The following is a 16,384-nucleotide window of genomic DNA, read 5'->3' as shown; positions in this document are numbered from 1 at the left end:
ACAGGGAACACAGGAAGCAGAGCTGCCTCAGTCTCAAAGGGTAAGACCACAGCCTCTGGGGTCTCAAAGGGTGGAACCATGGACTCTGGGGTTTCAAAGGGTGGGGCCACTGCTTCCTAGGTTTCAAAGAGTCAGATCTTCATCAACTTAGTTCCAAAGTGTGAGACTGCCTTTCATGAGTTCCAGTGGGATAAGGCCAAATCCACTGCCCAAAGCTGAGGTGGCTGGACTGCCATGACCAAGGCACAGAAGAATGAGGCCTGCCAAGAGCCAAGGGAGTAGGATTGCTACTCAGACAGACTAGGAGAATGAGGTCACCCAAATCCGAGGGAGCAGCGCTGTCATCCCAGTGGGTCTGGTAAGAGAATGGGGTCACCCAAATCCAAGGGAGCAGTGTTGTCATCCCAGTGGGTCTGGTAGGCAGAGCTGAAGCCCAGGGCCATGGGGCCTCCACCCAGAATCCAGAGAGTGTGGCCTACACCAAAAGTCTGGAGGGCGGGGCCATTGTTTAAAAGGTCTCAGAGGACAGAGGAGTATTTTCAAGCCTTGAGAGCTTATATAATGTGTTCTGCTGGGTTTGGGACCTGTTATCCCTTCTTTCCCTCCAATGGAAATGTCCACCTTGTGCCTGTTCCACTATTGTACTTTGGAAACAGATAAGTTGTATTCTAGATTTCACAGATGAAGAGGAATTTTGCAGAAGATGAAATTTTGGGCTTAGAATTGATTTAAGACTTTTTGGATGTTATGATGGGGTGAATGTGTTTTACATGTGGCAAGGACATGAATTTTGGGGGGCCAAAGAGTGGAATGTTATGGATTGAATAGTGTCCCCCAAAAATGTGCGTTAACTTGGCTAGGCCATGATTCCCAGTATTGCGTGGTTGTCCACCATTTTGTGATCCGATGTGATGATCCCAGGTGTTGTAAATTCTAACCTCTATGACGTTAATGAGGCAGGATTAGAGGCAGTTATGTTAATGAGCCAGGGCTCAATCTACAGGATTAAGTTGCATCTTGAGTCAATCTTTTGAGATATAAAAGAGAGAATGGAGCAGAGATGAGGAGGACTTCCTACCATCAAGAAAGAAGAGCCAGGAGCAGAGCACATCCTTTGGACCCATGGTCCCTGGGCTGAGAAACTTCTAGACCAGGGGAAGATTGATGACAAGGACCTTCCCCTAGAGCCGACAGGGAAAGAAAGCCTTCCCCTGGAGCTGGCACATTGAATTTGGACTTCTAGCCTCCTAAATTGTGAGAGAATAAACCTCTCTTTGTTAAAGCCATCCACCTGTGATATTTCTGTTATAGCACCGCTATATAACTCAGGCAGCTGTTAAGTCAACTGTGACTCATAGTGGCCCTATGGGACAGAATAGAACTGCCCGATAGGGTTTCCAAGGCTGTAATCTTTATGGAAGCTGACTGCCACCTTTCTCCCATGGAACTGCTGGTGAGTTTGAGACCCCAACCTTTCAGTTAGCAGCCAAGCGCTTAACCACTGCACCACCAGGGCTCCTTCTCCTGCAGAAACTCATTGCCTTTGAGTTTATTCCCACTCATAGTGACCCTATAGGACAGAGTAGAACTGCCTCGTAGGGTTTCCAAGGAGCAGCTGGTGGATTTGAACTGCCAAGATTTTGGTTAGCAGCTGAGCTCTTAACCACTGTGCCACCAGGGCTCCACCTCTTACAGAAAGAAAAAAAAAAGGGAGTGGATAAATATCTAGCTAAATTCTTACATTATCGTGCATTTCGGTTGTCTCCAGACACATACGCATTGGGGTTTCAAATTCTTTTCCTAAATTCACTCATTTCTTTCTCCAGAAAACATATCATTACTGGCTTAATTGCAGACATTTCATGTGGGAAAAAAAATTGATCTAGGTCTGCAGGGGCTGCTTCTGCTTCCACCTCCGTCTGAGCCTTGTTTCTAGCACATGGCCAGCATTATTATAGGTGGATTGAGTTGAGTTGATGGAACAGCTAAGTGGATGACAGAAAACTGGCAGGATAAGCAGAAGATCAAGATTATTGAGGATCAGAACACCCTGCTAACTCAGAACTGAAGCTACTCCTCAAGTCCACTTTTCAGCCAAAGATTACCATACCATACCCTTTGTGGTTGAGTCGATTCTGACTCATAGGGACCCTATAGGACAGAGTAGAACTGCCCCATAGAGTTTCCAAGGAGTGGCAGGTGGATTCAAACTGCTGATCTTTTGGTTAGCAGCTGAGCTCTTTAGACAGGCCTATAAAACAAACAATAACACACGTGAGGAATTTGCGTCTTAGTTCAATTAAGCATATGAGACCAAATGGGCAGTACCTGCCCAAAAGCAAAGAGGAGAAGGCAGGAAGGACAGAAATACTGAGCCAATGGACACAGGGAACCCGTGGTGTAGAGGGAAAAGGGGAGAGTGCTGACACATTGTGGGGATTGCCACCAATGCCACAAAACTGCGTATAAATGTTTAAATGAGAAACTAATTTGTGCTGTGAACTTTCACCTAGAACACAATTAAAAAAAAAAAAGAGAGAACATTGAGGATCAGAGACTTGTAACTTCATAAGCATAGGCCTTTAAAACATTAGACCCTTAGCCCTTTTGACACTTGCAACCATAAAACATTATAAACATGGAACATTCTAATCATAAAATATAGATTGTTATAATCATGTGAAAAAAAGAATATTGAGGATGGCTACTTTGTACTCTCCTTTCTCTAGGACTGGTAACTTCAGAAATCCACAAACTAAATGCATGTTATATCTAAGTTTAAGTAAAATAAGCAAGAAAGGACAAAGCTATACATCCTCACATGTACCTAGAAATGACATTGTTTTCTAGTTTATATTTAACAATGACTTTTTCATTGAACTAGGTAAGAAGGAAACTAGTATTCTTCATTTTTGTTGTCATTCATATGTCTCTTTAAGCACAAACTTCCAATATATGCAATGCATTCTATTTAGGTGTTGATTAAATCTCCATATTTAGCTTATCCAAAACCTAGAGTATCCCTAGCAAAATCCTTACATAAGTGCATTAGGACACACGTGCAAAAACAGTCATGGTACCTATGAGTACTGCCCTCCTTTAAAAAAATCATCTATATGAGACCAAAGGGTCAGCAGTTATTCTAAAGACAAGAAGGTGGGTGGGGGCAGGGAAACTAAGCCACTGGAAAAGGAGCAGCCAGAATGGAAATAATGAGAATGTTGACACAATATGAAGAATGTAACCAGCTGTCATGGAAAAATTTATGCAGAAATTGTTGAATCAGTCAACCATACTGGGGAAAAAAAAAAAGACTGAATTATCTTTCTATTGTCTCAATAGAAAAGGATATTATAAACTGTTGTCATATGAAGAACCATTCAGATAATTTCCAGCCAAAAAATGTAGGAAAAAGGATTATACATGTATGTCAGGTATTTAATAAAAGTATTATGTTGTGTTTGAAAAAAAAGAAAGAAATATTTCTACGTAAGTATGAGATCTCAGAAGAAAGGGACGTAAGTCTCCAAGGCACTAGCAATTTGTTGATTTCTTTTCTCGTTCATACCTGCAAAAATTATTTTTAAAAAACACTCATACCCCTGAGGGAGCAAGAGATCAGTGGGATGTAGACCCCAAATTCTCACAAAAAGACCAGACTTAATGGTCTGACTGAGACTAGAGGAATCCCAGCGGTCACGGTCCCCAAACCTTCTGTTGGCCCAGGACAGGAACCATTCCCGAAGACAACTCATCAGACATGGAAGGGACTGGACAATGCGTTGGAAAGATATACTGACGAAGAGTGAGCTACTTGTATCAGGTGGACACTTGAGACTGTGTTGGCATCTCCTGTCTGGAGGGGAGATAGGAGGGTAGAGAGGGTTAGAAACTGGCAAAATCGTCACGAAAGGAGAGACTGGAAGGAGGGAGCAGACTGACTCATTACGGGGAGAATAAGTGGCAGCATAGAGTAAGGTGTATATAAGCTTATATGTGACAGACTGACTTGATTTGTAAACTTTCACTTAAAGCACAATAAAAATTATTAAAAAAAAACACTCATGATGACATTGTTCATAAGGGCTCCAAACTGGAAACAACCCAACTGTCCATCAACAACAGAATGAATAAAGAAGTTATGTTATAGGCATACCATGGAATACTACACAGCTATGAAAATGAACAAACTAGAGCTACATGAGACAATAAATAGTGCTTAGTCAAAAATTTTAAAATAAAATAAATTTAAAAATGTGTGCATATATTTTATTTCTCTAAAGTTCAAGCACAGGCAAAGCGAAACCATATTGTTTTAGAATGCATACATGAATGGTAATACTATAAAGAAAAGCAAAGGAATTGTTACTCTAAAAGTCGGGTTAGGGATTATTTCTAGAGGGAAGAAGGAGAGACACCTGATCAGGAGGGACTCCTGGGGGCTTCAAGGGTATGGCCAATGTTCTATTTCTTGACCTGGATGTTGTTGAGATGAATGTTCACTTTGTAAGCCTTTGTTAAACTGAACAGGTAAATATAAAGCATATTTCTGTTTGTTATTTCACAATGAAAAATGTTTAGCAGGTTACATAAAATTAAATTACAGTAAGAATTCACAGCATAGTAGGGTGGGCAATAAGCAAGTCTGCTACTTATCTTTATGGAGTTCTAGTCTGGTTGCCAGATAAAGTAGAGAACACCCAATAAATCTGAATTTCAAATAAACAACAAATAATTTTTTATTATCTTTATGGAGTTCTAGTCCGGTTGCCAGATAAAGTAGAGAACACCCAATAAATCTGAATTTCAAATAAACAACAAATAATTTTTTATTATAAGTATATCCCAAATATGTGTGGAATATACTTATACTAAAAAATGTATTCATTATTTATTTGAAATCCAAATGTAACTGGGAGTCCTGTGTTTTTATTTGCTAAGTCTGGCAACCCTAAGCTGTCCAGAACAAGGGTACAAAAGGAAACCCCTACACCATATGTCTAAGGACTTTAAAGTTATCAATCAAACTAACTATTCAAGAAAATACATTCTATTCTCCTATCTTGACCAATACACCTCCATGATGACAAAATTGATAAATGTATATGTAAAGCTATGACTTTTTATAGTAAAATATCAAAGATGACTGAAATTAGTTGTTTATTCCTGTGTGTCCTGTGAGTTTGAATGAGTAATAAAGACATATATAATACATACATTAGTGTATATCTATATATGTGTGTATACAGAATATCTGCATATTCCATAAATGTATTTGATTGCCTTTAATTTGTAAAATCACAAATTAAGCTGCTATAATCAAAACTTTCACGTAATTTGTGTTCTACTGACAATAATTATCTAAGGGATTATAAAATAAGATGTAATTGCACTAAAATTGTGAACATTTTTTAATATATATCCAAATTTAAATTAAAGCAGATAAACCCAAAAAAAACCAAACCCACCGCCGTCGAGTCGACTCCGACTCACAGGACCCTATAGGACAGAGCGGAAATGCCCCACAGAGTTTCCCAGGAGTGCCTGGTGGATTTGAACTGCCGATCTCTTGGTTAGCAGCTGTAGCACTTAACCACTATATCGCTGGGGTTTCCTAAAGCAGATAGTAAAATTCAAAATCTTTAATTATTTTTTATACGTTTCAAAAATATTTTTCTTCATCTTCTTTAAACAAAACAATAGTTTAGCTTCATTAGTAAAAAAAAAAGTCTGTTTTTAACATTATGCCCTTTTAAGATCAAACTGACAACAGCAACGCAAAAGATTCGATAGGAAACTTACAGGGCAGTGAGTTTATGTTAACGTGGAAGGAACAATTTGGAAAAGGAGGATGAAAATGGTTGCACAGCTCAAAGAGTGTAATCAGTATCACTGAATTGTACATGTAGAAATTGTTGAATTGGTGTATGTTCTGCTGTGTATATTCTCAACAACAACAGTGACAAAATTAAATAAATTTTTTAAAATGTTTTCTTCTAAAATATTCAAAAATATGCTTTAAAATTAAATGGCAAATATAATCCATGAACACCAAATTCTGAAGATAAAGCTGACATTTTAAATATACTTTTGAAAATGTAATTAGTTATTAACTATTTATCTAAGAGTAAAACAACATAAAGAACTGGTATCACATGACATACATATTAGCCCCAGGCCTACACATATACCAAATCAGGAGTAGTATGAATTGTTTAATATTGCTGAATATTCCTTAGTTGCCACATTGCAAATATCACTCTAATTCATGAATACCTCCAGAACCATGAATTGAAATTCTAAGAGAAACAAGAAAATGGACACTCAGAACCACTAGGAGAACCGCTTATATTCATGTGACCTGAGAGGAAGGAGTTCCATAATGTTGTCTTTTCTCTTATCAAAGCACTTCAGTCCCTCAAAACCTCCTTGAACGCTGTAGCATTGTCTGTCTCTGGCATCTTTCTCAGGACAACCCACAAATCTTCCCATCGTTTGGTCGTAGTCACCTTTTGTCTGGAGGACATAGGCCTAGGCCTGTGGAGAAGTGAACACTGTCAGTCATGGAAGCGGATGTTAAGGGTCACGCATCATGCTGAATAGCTGATCCTGAGACAAGAGGTGCCCATGTCTTTATTCATAAATGTGTTTTTGTGTGTGTTACATGTGGAACACTCTGAAACGCGGGGTCTGGGCACGGGTCCCTCTTGCTGAGATCTAAGGGTGGTCCTGCCTGTGGGAACCTGTTCATATCAAAACAAATTCAAGAAGCAAATAATAATCCAGAACTTTGCCAAGGGTAAGTTTGGCAAGCTTTCCCCCACTTCTACAAACGTGAGGAAACCAGTGCTTTTATAGAAAGTTCCACCACGGCTAAAGTTAAATGTCAACCAGGAGATAGCTAGTGCTAGACAGGCCAAACCAAACCTAAAGTCTGCAGGTAGGTAGCAAGGAGTCCCTCCTTGAGGAGTTCGCTCTTTCTTTCCCACCACCAGAGAGGGACAGAGAAGGGGCTGCTCCTCCTAAAATTCTTAACACCAGCCCAATTGGGCGACACTATTTTCCGACCCCAACGGAAGAGACCTTCTCTCTTCAGTTTGGGACCAATTTATAAAATATTAAAGTTCAGAATGCCAAGGCTAGGGACTTGGTAGCTGGCCAGGAATAAGCATAAGGTTTGGACTGAACTTTGTTCTTCGACTAATTGTGTCTCCACCCTGCCTGCCCTTTTCAGCTCTGAAACTCTATTCTACTAAAGCAGCTCTCAAGTTTTCTGTTTCATTAGGGTGTGCCTCATCGCACCACCCACTCCCACCCTCACCCCCATGCTTAGGGAATTATTATAAAATCCTCTCTGCTACTTCTTTAAGGGAGAAGCTGAACCTGATTACTAATGCAAAATCAACACAGGAATCTCACTAAGGGAGGGTGTTGGTTGTCTTGTACCCTGTGAATCCATGAATGAGGCTGATCACGATTATTATTCATTCTCATTATGGCTTGTTTGTTCAAACTAACAGACCTTATTTTCTAGAGCAGTTTTAGGCTTACAGAAATTTGAGCAGGTAGTGCAGAGCGTTTCCATGTATCCTCTTTCCCACCTGCACTCTCGTTTTCCTATTATTAACATCTTGCATCAGTGTGGTAGATTTGTTACAATTAATGAACCAATATTGTTGTTATTGTTGTTAGTTGCAATGGAGTTCGCTCCAACTCATGAGGACCTTATGTATAACAGAAGGAAACGTTGCCCAGTCCTGAGCCATCTTCATGACCATTGCTATGTTTCAGTCCATTGTTCCGGCCACTTTGCCAGTCTATCTCACTGAGGGCCTCTCTTGCCTTTGCTGACTTTCCACCTTACCAACTATGATGTCCTTTTCTAGCAACTGGTCTTTCCTGCTGACATGTCTAAGCTAAGCAAAACAAAGTCTCACCATCTTTGCTTGTAAGAAACATTCTGGTTATATTTCTTCTAAAACCGATTTGTTTGTTCTTCTGGCAGTCCACAGTATAGTCATCATTCTTTGCCAATACCACAATTCCAGTGCATCAAATCTTCTGTCTTCTTTTTTCATTGTCCATCTTTCAAATGCATATGAGATAATTGAAAAGATTATGGCTTGGGTCAGGCGCACTTTAGTCCTCAAAGTGACATCTTTGCTTTTTAAAACTTTCAAGTGGCTGTTTGCAGCAGGTTTGCCCAGTGCAATACATTGTTTGATTTCTTGACTGCTGCTTCCATGGTGATTAACTGCTGGTCCAAGTAGAATGAAATCATCGACAACTTCAATTTCTTCCTCATTTATCATGATGTTGCTTATTGGTCCAGTTGTGAGGATTTTTGTTTTCTTTATGTTGAGGTGTAATCCATACTGAAGGCTGTAGTCTTTGATCTTCATCAGTAAGTGATTCAAGTCCTCTTCACTTTCAGCAAGCAAGGTGGTGTCATTTGTATATCACAGGTTGTTAATCACTCTTCCTCCAATCATGATGCCACAGTCAAAATTATTTATTTAGCTTTTTGAAGATTTAAGTGAATATTATTAAACCTTTTTACAAATACATGTATTTTTGCATTATTAATGTTCAATGTTTATCTGGGTTCCAATGTAAAGAACTAATATCGTGCTTCCTGCATACATATGTTTATGTATGTACATAGATATCATGCACATACATACATTTAGAAGTAATATGAGTTGTTTAGTGTTTCCTAGTGTTCCTTAGCCACCATGCAGTACCTCTGGAGCCACAAATTGGAACACAAAGAAAAGCAAGGAAATAGACATGCGGCATTAGTGGGAAATGATACTTGGCCATGTAAGAATCTCTAGCATTCATGCTTGTCTAGTTTCCTACTGTTGTCATAACAAGAATACCACAAGTGGGTGGCTTTAAAGAACAGGAATTTATTGTCTCACAGTTGTGGAGGCTAGAAGTCCAAATCAGGCATTGGCTCTAGGGCAGGGTCCCTCCTTGTCGGTAGCCCTGGGGTGTTTTTGGCATTCTTTTGCTTTATCCTGATGTTCTTAGGACCCAGGAACTCTCAGTATCATTCTTAAAATTTCCAATTCTCTGTTATCTGTGGCAGCCACACCATTCGTGCAGATGTTTTCCAGATGTCGATCGTATGTTTTGGAAATTCTGGGGCAGCCCTGAATTTTAAATAGCCTATCTCATCACTGCAAATCATCATTTTCCCGTAAATTCTAGGATCTTGACAAATTATATCTGAATGAACCAAACTTTTAAACATTTTTTGAGATAGTAGGGCCGGGGCGGGGGGAACACCTCACAGTTTTTCACAAAGTTGAGCTCACAGTGACCCATATTCTATTGTGTGTGTATCGCACATTTCTGGTCAGAATGGCTGTGGGTGAGGGGCCAGGGAGAACAAGGGAAGAACGGTGGGGAATATTTCCGGGCCCTTTTCCCTGAGCAACGTCCACCTCCTTGAGGTATAGTGGTTGGCAGCTAGGGGACCAAAGATGATACATAGATTTCTACTGAAGGAGGAAGAGCCAGAAGGTGAGCCTGATTCAATGACCAATGGGGCCAATGATTGGAAACTTAGGTCAGCGGGCAAGTCTCCAGGTTAGAAACAGAGCTAGAAACAGGAGCAAGGCTGAGGAGCAGGAGATGGGCAGGATGGAAATGGGCATATGCATGGAAATGGTGACTTTCCTTGTTGGCCATCCATTTTGTGGAGCGAGGTAATATGACCTGGTTTAAGGGCAACCTCTGCCCCACCCCAACCTCACTGTCCAGTCAGCTGAGCAGGGCAAGGCAAATTCAGAGCTGCTCCAAATTTGTCTGAGGAAATTTTATCTTTAGGTTGTTCTGGTCTACCTCATTTTATCACAGCACATGCTAGAGAGAGCCATGGTGTCTAATGCAACCCAGTACCTCCTTTGCCATGTTCTCCTGCTTCTTATCTCCAGTGGCTGGGCTGTTGTGGTGAAAAGGTGTAGTAGGCCGAATAATGGCCCCCCAAAGATGTCTGTATCTTAATCCCTGGAACCTGTGAATATGTTATCTCACATGGCAAAAGGAACTTTGAGGCTGTGATTTAGCTAAAAATCTTGGATTATCTGAGTGGGCCCAATATAATCACAAGGTTCTTATAAAAGGCAGGTAGGAGAGTCAGAGTCAGAGAGGAGATGTGACAACGAAAGCAGAGATCAGAGAGACAGATTGGAAGATGCTATGCTGCTGACTTTGAAGGGGGAAGAAGGCAACCATGAGCCAAGGAATGCATGCAGCCTCTAGAAGCTGGAAAAGTCAAGGAAACATATTCTCCCCTAGAGTCTCCAGAAGGAACATAGCCCTGCCAACTCCTTGATTTTAGGACTTCTGACCTCCAGAAGTATAAGAGAATAAATCCATGTTGTTATAAGTCACTGAGTTTGTGGTGATCTGTTACAACAGCCACAGGAAACTAATAACAGGAGGGAACGGGGCAGGCTCTAGATGAGTCAGCCAGGGCAGGGAGTGGTAGATGTTGTTGGACCTGATAGGGCTCCCTCACCTTGAAATGCAACAGGGCTGATTAAGCCTGTGACCTTGCATGGACATAGAAAGTGGACTTCAGTTTTTCAACAGGGAGTGCTGAAGCAGTTGTGTGGGAAGGACAGCCTTAGGCTATCTTCTCTGGTTGTCTCCCTTGGAGCCCATTGTCTGTCAGCCCACGCTTTATATCCTTTTTCCCCACATGGTAGGCTATCCAGTTGCTGTTAGTTGTGGTTGAGTCGGCCCCCACTCATGGCAACCCCATGTACAACAGAATGAAACACTGCCTGGCCCTGTGTCATTTTCAAGATCATTGGTATGCTGGAGTCCATTGTTGTGGCCACTGTGTATTTTGAGTGCCTTCCAACCTAGGGGCTCATCTCTCAGCACTATATTGGACAGTATTCTGTTGTGATCCATAGGGTTTTTATTGGCTAATTTTCAGAAGTAGATCACCAGGCCCTTCTTGTTAGTCTGTATGCACCTCTGAAACCTGTCCGCCATGGGTGACCTTGCTAGTATTTGAAATACTGGTGGCATAGCTTCCAGCATTATAGCAACACGTAAGCCACCACAGTACGACAAACTGACAGGTGGTGGAAGCTATCCCGTAAAAAAAAAAAAAAAAAAATCCCGTAGTAAAAATAAATGTTTATTTATTTATTAAGTGTCCCTTAAATCTGATGCGGGCTGTGTCCTACCGGGGCAAGGGGAAGTCTTGCTAGATATTGTGACCCCAATACTCCCCAGCATGTTTTCTCCTTTTTCAAAACGGGCAACTGAGAGCTTAACATAACTAAGGCCGTAATAAACCTATAAGTTGTTCTTCCTCTTCCTGCCCCCTTCACATACCTCTGTTAATGACTTTGTTTTGACCAAATGTTAATGACTTTGTTCTTTGCTTTAAAACTGATGCAAATAACCTTTTGTTCTGTCCGGACTACCTGTGGCTACAACCCCCACAGGAAAGTTGAAGCCCAGGTATCGGATATGTATATCTTTAGCCTAATAAAGAAATGTCTGGCAGGGAGCTACAAAGACACTTGTAACCCTTGTAAGATTCTACATAAGCTCTAATGTAAAACTGCTCTTTGGGACTCCATAGAGACAGCCTGTGTTGCTGCTGGGTCCCCGGTGATGTATAAAACAAAAACAAAACCCAGTGCCGTCGAGTCAATTCTGACTCATAGCGACCCACTAACTATGAGTCAGTGATGTATAAAAAAAAAATACATCTCCTTAATAAACTTTCTCACTCTTTCTGACTTGGAGTATGTTTCATTGGCTCGAGTGCTCCAGGGCACGGACCCTAATCAGGTAACAATATTAACAGACAACTGGCATTACAGTGGGCCTCAGGGGCCATAGGGATGGGAGCTATAGTGGCCAAAGGATGGAATGTTCTGGGTAGAGGGATGCAAATTTATAGGCTATCTGTTACCTGGATGATAAATTCTAGTGGGGCCAGATGAGTCATTCAGTTTGGCTGTAGGACATAATTTGGAAGGCTATGTTGACTGCTGCCAGAGGTTGATACAAACTGTCAAAGCTTCAGTTTCCTCATCTGAATGTGAATGGGGCTATACATAGTGCCTACCTCACAGGATTGTAACTAGACTTAAGGAGATAATCCATGTGAAACACTTAGTGCAGTGCCTGGCACACAAAGGGCACTCATTAAGGCTATAATTATACAAAACTGCAGCCTCAATTGGAAATCAGGTTGAGGGTGACCTGCAAGGTTGAAAAGCCCTCTTAATAAACAGGGAGGGTGGAGGTCTCTTGAGTGCAGGTGGCAAGGTGTGTCAGAGTCATGTTGTGGCACTGGGGTGGGGCGGGTCCATCAGGAAGTGCAGCAGATGGCTCCCCCAGGATGCTCAGAGGTCAGGAGCAGATGCCCACACCCTAAGAGCCTTCCAAGCCTATCCTTGCCGGGAACACATACATGTGGGGGATGATGGTGCACACTCCCAAGACACAGGTCTTGGGGCCCAGCAGCCACCTCATCCCTGTCCCTGTAACATGGGGCATAGTCCTGGCACCTCTGGCATGACAGTTTGGGGCTGGTGCTTCCCTGCTAGAGTCAGTAACCTGTAGGACACAGCCAGAGCACAGAGAGCCAGGGCGAGGTCGAGTGTTATAACTGAACTCTGCCCCCCAAAACGTGCTATAATCTTAACCCCTATACCTGTGGATGTGATCCTGTTTGGAAATAGGATTTTCTTCGTTATGTTAATGGAGTCATATCAGGGTAGTGTGTGTCCTAAACCTAATCACTTCTGAGTTATAAAAAGAATAGATTAAACACAGAAGGAAGTACATATAGGGGGAAGATAGATGCCATGTGAGAATCTTCAAGGAACTAAGGAACACTGGGGCCACAGATGCTGAAAGAGACAAGGATCTTTCCCCAGAGTGGACAGATAGAGAGGGAGCCTTCCTTTAGAGCCAGCACCCTGAACTTCTAGACTTTCTAGCCTCCTAAACTGTGAGCAAATAAATTTCTATTTTTTAAAGCCACCCATGTGTGGTATTTCTGTTACAGTAGCACTCACAAACTAAGACACCAAGCAAGTTGAGCCCAGTGAACCCCAGGCCTGAGGTAGCTGAACTCATTGGGAGAGGCCAAAGAGCAAGAGAGGACTGGACATGAGGGAGGAAACCCACCATCAGGACCTAGGATGCAGAGAAGCAAAGAAGAGGCAGGGAACCAGGAGAAGGCAAGGAGACCTGGGGCAATGACTCCCAGCTGAAAGCCTGGGTGCCCGTGGAGTGCTTCCCATGACTGTCTATGTCAGGGTGAGCAGGTGTCAGTCAGGCTAACTTTGCAACAGTTTCAGTCTGTTTAAAGAGTTCGGGAAAGCATTTAAATGTAATTTTTAATTTGAGTTTTGTGGGGTTTACAGTAATTCGGTCTGTATCCTTCTTTGCTGAGAGAGAGCTCTAAACCCTTGGAATTTCTGAGTAATTGAGGTGCCTTTGATATCCACAGACCTCCAGACTACACCTGAGAGTTTATGCTAATGAACAACGCAGGTGGGGGCTAGCCAGGCCAGAAAGACCACCTCATGATATCAGCTGACCTCAGGGAAGTTGGCCGATTCAATCAGTCATGACTATGTAATGAAAAAAAAAATTTTTTGTTTGTAATGAGGCCCCAGTAAATGCTCTGGACAAGGGGGCTCCATGGGTTTCCTGGTTGGTGAAAGACCTCAATGCACATGGGCAGTGGTAGGGGGCAGGAGGGGAGCATATGCCTTTTTGGGACACAGGAATCCTCCCAGCCTCACCCCATGCGTCTCTTCATTTGTATCATTTTTCCTATAATAAAACTATAATTAGGTAAGTATAGCACTTTCTGTGGGTTATTCTAGTGAATTATCGAACCTGAAGGAGTAGTGGGAGTCAGCAGGTCAGAAGCGAGGGGAGCTATGGACCCCAGAGCTTACACCTGGCATCCTGAGGGGGTAGAGGGAGCCCCCAAATTTGTAGCCAACAGGTCAGAAATGAGGGAGTTTCCCAAGCTTGTGGCTGGCTTCTGAAGTCATGGGCAGACTTGGCAGTCAGGAGAACTGTGGCCTCTAACTTGTGAGGTCTGACTGGGTTGTTAGGGTCAGAGGAGGGAGTGCCTGCATATGTATTTCTGTAGCTGGTGTCTGAACAGAAGTGACAAATATGTGAGAAGAGTGGATTTTGATTGATGTGGATTATTACTTTTGTAATTGTCAAAATGAGTGCAAAAAAGCATGTGAACATGTTGTTTTACAAAACTGATCTTATATGATTTTGTACTGAGTGGAAAAATGGGATGAATATTTTCTTAGGAGGGAAATTGGACTTCACACACACTGTCAAAGAACCATCCGTTCCTGTCCAGTTCTGCAGCGTCTATTGTGGCCATGAAGAAAATGTTCATGAAACTCTTCAATTAAAATGGAAGAGACTGCCTTTATAATCAGGAAAAAAGTTATAATTTAAATGAATCACCCCATTATCTAAAGCATCTGTGGTTTCACATCTTACCTAAATCTCAATTTTCATAGAGTCAAAACCCAAATTTTCATTAGCACCAACAAAAGAGGGGAACAATTGTGGGGATGTTTTTTTCCAAAGCCTCAAAAGAATTAGCAAATGGTATTAAGTAGAACTTTATGTCTCGGATAGATTTGTTTAAACTCCAGTGTAAAAAAGTTGTTCTTATCACTATTAAAACATTTCTAAGTTAATTGACTGATTAAATAAATATTTTCATCGTTATCTGGCATCCAGGACATCTTACTAAGACGGCTGGCATGTCCGCTCACAAAGTAATACTGACTTTGCAGAACTGTAGCAGAGTTTAAAAGGAAGAAAAACTTCTGAAATTTTGTAGCTCCTAGAAAGAAAATGACGCGAGATAATTGTGAAAAGATAGTAAAGGCAAATCTTGAGAGCATCTATTGATTACTCTAATTTCAATAGGAGTTCCTGGGTGGTGCAAACAGTAAATGATGGGCTGGTCACTGAAAGATTGGAGGTTACAGTCCACCCAAAGGCAGCTCCAAAGAAAGGCCTGGAGATCTACTTCTGAAAAACCAGCCCTTGGAAATCCTGTGGAGCACAATTCTACACTGATGCACCTGGGGTCAACATAAGTTCAAATCGACTGAAGAGTAACTGGTTCTGATTAATTTCAATAGAGAGAAAAAAAGAGCCCTGAATGGGCTGATCTGAAAAAAACATGGAATCTTTTAAAAATCACTCTTCCTTCTTTATCATAATGTCACATCACCCTTATGTGATATCTCAATGAGAACAGTGATCCAAAGGAACACATAGAGTGTTATCTTCAAATCAGGAGTGAATGAATGTACCTAAAGACGTTTATCATGAGAACATGAGAATATTGGTCCTCTCTTCTTTCATATTTAGGAAGTGAGATGGTTTTTTGTTAGTAATCAAGTTTTGAAAAAAGAATCAAGTTTTAGGCATCAGAAAATTAACTGACGACTGAAACTGTAAAAACTTCTCGTAAGTATTTAAATTAATTACTCAAAATCAGGCCAAGAAATGTTAGAAGTTTTAAAGAGGAATAAATAATTGTTGAACAAGCTGAGTTTTTCAAACAATACAATGTAACCCACGTGATTTTTCCTTCAATCCGTAACGGCAAATGGCAAAAATACACCATGAATAATGTACTCTGGGCACATGTTTTGTTGCTGAACTTTACGTTCATTTTAATTGATGTTGTCCATTTCAATGTAGGTGATATATTAACTATGTAACTAAATTAGATTGTCTTATGCATTATAAAGGAGCCCTGGTGGCACAGTGGTTAAGAGCTCAGGGTGCTAACCAAAGGGTCCGCAGTTCAAATCCACCAGCTGCTCCTTGGAAACCTCATGGGGCAGTTCTACTCTGTCCTATAGGGTTGCTGTGAGTCGGAATCGACTCGACGGCAACAGGTTTGGTTTTCTTTTTAATGCCTTATAAGACTTTTTGTATAAACACAGGACCAGGGAGACTAACACGTGTTGAATGCCAACAACAAACGGATGTGCTTTATTTCGTTCAAGCCTGACAACTCTGGGAGATGAACATTCTCATCCCGATTGGTTTTACAGGTGAAGAAACTCAAGACTCAGACCAGGAAGCAATTTGCCTTCATAGCCAGCATATTTAAAACTCAGTCTGTTTCACTTCAAATCCTGAATGAGAGTTTCAACAACATGAAGCCAACTTGCTAAAGAAAGTCACATATCAAATATAAAAATGCTTGTTAGATTATGTGATCAGATTTCTGATTTGGGAAGTAGGACTGCAGGTAGCTTATGACAGAGATCTTTTCCAGTGACTCTGCTGTAAGTTGGTTCTGACATAAGTTGAATAC

The 16,384-nt window shown here is 41.3% G+C and overlaps 1 long non-coding RNA gene across 1 annotated transcript; it reads right to left on the bottom strand.

Annotated features, from left to right (window-relative positions):
• Nucleotides 1-4,287: 4,287 nt before the first annotated feature.
• LOC135228903 (uncharacterized) lies at nt 4,288-11,140 on the bottom strand. The gene is made up of 2 exons (XR_010319762.1): nt 5,469-11,140; nt 4,288-4,522 (listed from the first exon to the last, which is right to left on the bottom strand). It is a non-coding gene; the product is annotated as an uncharacterized LOC135228903 (long non-coding RNA).
• Nucleotides 11,141-16,384: the final 5,244 nt, after the last annotated feature.

The sequence above is a fragment of the Loxodonta africana genome, chromosome X (assembly GCF_030014295.1).
Source record: "Loxodonta africana isolate mLoxAfr1 chromosome X, mLoxAfr1.hap2, whole genome shotgun sequence".
NCBI lineage: Eukaryota > Metazoa > Chordata > Mammalia > Proboscidea > Elephantidae > Loxodonta > Loxodonta africana.
Note: the sequence above shows the minus strand (reverse complement) of the source record. Positions and strands in the feature narration are given on the sequence as shown.